Raw genomic sequence first — 5,000 nt, 5'->3', positions numbered from 1 at the left:
AACAAGAACATACCCAGCATGCACACCCCCGAAAACGGAGTATGGCTGCCTACATGGCGGGGTAAAAACGGTCATACACGTAAAAGCCCACTCGTGTGCATACGAGTGAACGCAGAAGAAGAAAGGGGGAAAACACAGAAACACATGTACAAACACACTTACATTAAATGACAGAGAGAGAGAGAGAGCCAGACAGACAGACAGACAGAGTGGAACAGAGAGAGACCAGAGAGACACAGAGAGAGAGAGAGAGAAAGAAGGGAGGGAGGTGAGAGAGACAGGCAGGGAGAGAATGGCAGAGACAGAGAAAAAGAAGGAGACAAAGACAGAGAGAGAGAGAAAGAGAGTGAGAAAGGACAGAAAGAGAGAGAGAGAGCGGGAGGAGGGACGGGGCAGAGAGGAAGAGAGAGAGAGTTGCGAGGGCTGGACGAGAAAACACACACACACACACACACACACACACACACACACACACACAAAGGAGAGAGAGAGAGAGAGAGAAAGTGACAGACATGCAGACAGACCGAAACAGACAGGCATAAAACCAAACCAAACAACAACAACAACAACAAAAAACCGATATGTTTCGACGACGATAATACATCAAACTAATGCTCTCACACACAGTCTGTTGTATCGACCCAGCAGAAGAAGAGCTTGGTTCTGGATCGTAGTCAGCAATATTCTGGCAACGGGACGCGAAACTGGCGGAAAAACAATAATCATCTAAAAACATGCAGTGTGGGAAATCAAAGCACGTCTGAGGAAGTAATGAGGAAATGAGGGGGCGGAATGGGGGAGGATGATGAGGAGGCCAGGTTGAAGGGCGTTGAGGGTGGGGGGGGGGCGTGGTGGGGGGGGGAGAACTATGACAAACACACAGAGAAAGCGGAGGTGTCTGGAATCTTGATTTTTTTCGACTTTCCGCTGGATGACCTGACATCTTACACTATGTGTGTCTGTGAACTGTCTGCTTCCCCCTTGCTCGCTCTGTGTGTGTGTGTGTGTGTGTGTGTGTGTGTGTGTGTGTGTGTGTGTGTGTGTGTGTGTGTGTGTGTGTGTGTGTGTGTGTGTGTGTGTGTTTGTGTGTGTGTGTGTGTGCGTTTGTGTGTATGTGTGTGTGTGTGTGCGCACGCGCTACCGAGAACGCTCCATTCCCAGTCGAAAAAAATGGAAGAAGTTATTCTTCCGCTATGATGTCCTTTCTCCCTCTTTACACCCCCCCCCCCTCTCTCTCTCTCTCTCTCTCTCTCTCTCTCTTCACACCCCCTCCCCCCGCCGTTCCCTTTCCCTCCTCTCTTTCTCCACCACTTGCTAACCGTTTCTCTCCCCAACCCCATCCCCACACCCCCTCCCTCCCTCCACCACTTCCAGTCGGGCACAGAACCCGTTCCATTTTACACCACCTTTTCCTCTTCAGGTAAAAGAGACACGTGGACGTCACTACGCGTATCAATGACAACCTGGAAAGACCGCCGCTCATGGACACACGGAAAAGGAAACGAAAATCCCTACCAAACTCCCCCATCCTCCAAGACATTTGTTTTTTAATGGAAAAAAAAAAAAAAATCCCGTAACTAACAGCAGCACCGATGAGAAATCAATAACCCCCCCCCCCCCAAAAAAAGGAAGAAGCGAGGCCATTGAACGAGAAAAGAAACGAAGAGTTGAACCCAGTTCTTCTCCCCTTAGCAAGCTGCAAGCAACAAGGAAGGAAGGAAGGACAAGTCTGATTTACATTACTCTTCCCCGAAGCAAAAAAAAAACCAACTCGTCTTGTCTCTTTTGGCGTGTTCCAGGACCAGAGCGAAATTACCCGATCCGCTTGCTTTTTATACCGGTCTACGTACGATTGTGCCGAGATCTGGCTTACATGAGACGATCTTAGCAAATGCTAAGTTAGCTTAGAGTTAAGAATGTCCCAATGCATATGTAATTTACGGTGGAGAAGTTGCATGGGGGTGATCTTTTTCAGCGTTGAGTTTGCTTAGAGTTCAGAATGTTCCAATGTATATGGGATTTACGGTGGTTAAGTTGCAATGGGTTATCTTTGCCGCGTTCGGTTTGCTTAGAGTTAAGAATGTCCCGATGTATATGCATTTTACGGTGGATAAATTGCACTGGGTGATGTTTGCAGTGCTAAGTTTGCTTAGACTTAAGAATGTTTCGATGTATATGCGATTTACGGTGGATAAGTTGCATGGGGTGATCTCTGTAACGCTAAGTTTGCATTTAGAGTTAAGAATGTTCGAATGTATATGCAATTTATCGTGGAGAAGTTGCATGGGGTGATCTTTGCAGCGTTCAGTTTGCTTAGAGTTAAGAATGTTCCTATGTATAATTATATAATTTAAGGTGGATCACTTGCATGGGGTGATCTTTGCAGCGTTGAGTTTGCTTATAGTTAAGAATGTCCCGGTGTATATGTAATTTACGGTGGAGCAGTTGCATTGGGTGATCATAGCAGTGCTAAGTTTAATTAAAGTTAAGAATGTTCCTAAGTATAATAAAATTATGTAATTCATTGTTGAGAAGTTGCATGAGGCGGTCTTTGCAGCGCTAAGTTTACTTAGAGTTAAGAATGTTCCTATGTATAATTATGTAATTCAAGGTGGATAACTTGCATGGGCTGATCTTTGTGGCGCAAAGTTTGCTTTGAGTTAAGGATGTTCTTATGTATATGCAATTAATTTTATGGTGGAGAAGTTGCATGGGATGATCTTTGCAGCATTGAGTTTGCTTAGAGTTACGAATGTCCCGATGTGTATGCAATTTACGGTGGATAAGTTGCATGAGGCGATCTCTGCAGCGCGAAGTTTGCAGTTGGAGTTAAGAATGTTCCTATGTATATGCAATTTACAGTGGATAAACTGCACTGGGTGATCTTTGCAGCGCTAAGTTTACTTAGAGTTAAGAATGTTCCTATGTATATGCAATTTACGGTGGAGAAGTTACATGGGGTGATCTTTGCAGCGTTGAGTTTGCTAACAGTTAAGAATGTCCCGATGTATATATGCAATTTATGGTGGATAACTTGCATTGGGTGATCTTTGCAGCGCTAAGTTTATTTAGAGTTAAGAATGTTCCTATGTATATGCAATTTACGGTGGATAAATTGCACTGGGTGATCTTTGCAGTGCTAAGTTTGCTTAGAGTTGAGAAAGTTCCTTTGTATATGTAATTTACGGTGGATAAGTTACACGAGGTGATCTTTGTAGCACTAAATTTGCATTTAGAGTTAAGAATGTTCCTATGTATATGGAATCCACCGCGGAGAACATTCTGAACTCAAAGCAAACTTAGTGCTGCTTTGCATCGCTTAAAAGTTTGCTTAGAGTTAAGAATGTTCCTATGTATATGGAATTTACCGTGCAGTCAGGGGCATTTCAGAACTCTAAGCAAAGTTAACGTTGCTCAGTTCACTCATACAACCCACCCAAAGGCAACACCTAACCGACAAACCTGACAGGATATTATGGTCAACAGTGTTCAAGGCAACACCTAACCGACAAACCTGACAGGATATTATGGTCACAGTGTTCAAGGCAACACCTAACCGACAAACCTGACAGGATATTGTGGTCAACAGTTTCCAAGGCAACACCTAACCGACAAACCTGACAGGATATTATGGTCAACAGTTTTCAAGGCAACACCTAACCGACAAACCTGACAGGATATTATGGTCAACAGTTTCCAAGGCAACACCTAACCGACAAACCTGACAGGATATTATGGTCAACAGTTTTCAAGGCAACATCTAACCGACAAACATGACAGGATATTATGGTCAACAGTTTCCAAGGCAACATCTAACCGACAAACCTGACAGGATATTATGGTCACAGTGTTCAAGGCAACATCTAACCGACAAACCTGACAGGATATTATGGTCACAGTGTTCAAGGCAACATCTAACCGACAAACATGACAGGATATTATGGTCAACAGTTTCCAAGGCAACACCTAACCGACAAACCTGACAGGATATTATGGTGAACAGTTTTCAAGGCAACATCTAACCGACAAACCTGACAGGATATTATGGTCAACAGTTTCCAAGGCAACATCTAACCGACAAACCTGACAGGATATTATGGTCAACAGTTTCCAAGGCAACATCTAACCGACAAACCTGACAGGATATTATGGTCAACAGTTTTCAAGGCAACATCTAACCGACAAACCTGACAGGATATTATGGTCAACAGTTTCCAAGGCAACACCTAACCAACAAACCTGACAGGATATTATGGTCAACAGTTTCCAAGGCAACATCTAACCGACAAACCTGACAGGATATTATGGTCACAGTGTTCAAGGCAACATCTAACCGACAAACCTGACAGGATATTATGGTCACAGTGTTCAAGGCAACACCTAACCGACAAACATGACAGGATATTATGGTCAACAGTTTCCAAGGCAACACCTAACCGACAAACCTGACAGGATATTATGGTCAACAGTTTTCAAGGCAACATCTAACCGACAAACCTGACAGGATATTATGGTCAACAGTTTCCAAGGCAACATCTAACCGACAAACCTGACAGGATATTATGGTCAACAGTTTCCAAGGCAACATCTAACCGACAAACCTGACAGGATATTATGGTCAACAGTTTCCAAGGCAACATCTAACCGACAAACCTGACAGGATATTATGGTCAACAGTTTCCAAGGCAACATCTAACCGACAAACCTGACAGGATATTATGGTCAACAGTTTCCAAGGCAACATCTAACCGACAAACCTGACAGGATATTATGGTCACAGTGTTCAAGGCAACATCTAACCGACAAACCTGACAGGATATTATGGTCACAGTGTTCAAGGCAACATCTAACCGACAAACCTGACAGGATATTATGGTCAACAGTTTTCAAGGCAACATCTAACCGACAAACCTGACAGGATATTATGGTCAACAGTTTCCAAGGCAACACCTAACCGACAAACCTGACAGGATATTATGGTCAACAGTTTTCAAGGCAAC

At 43.8% G+C, this 5,000-nt stretch overlaps 1 protein-coding gene across 1 annotated transcript in view; it reads right to left on the bottom strand.

Annotated features, from left to right (window-relative positions):
* LOC143300054 (uncharacterized) overlaps nucleotides 1-5,000 on the bottom strand; it is a 616,551-nt gene that overhangs the window by 422,977 nt on the left and 188,574 nt on the right. The gene's annotated exons all lie outside the window — the stretch shown is intronic.

Source organism: Babylonia areolata, chromosome 25 (assembly GCF_041734735.1).
Source record: "Babylonia areolata isolate BAREFJ2019XMU chromosome 25, ASM4173473v1, whole genome shotgun sequence".
Lineage (NCBI taxonomy): Eukaryota > Metazoa > Mollusca > Gastropoda > Neogastropoda > Buccinidae > Babylonia > Babylonia areolata.
The sequence above is the reverse complement of the archived record's forward strand: the minus strand, read 5'-3'. Positions and strand labels throughout refer to the sequence as shown.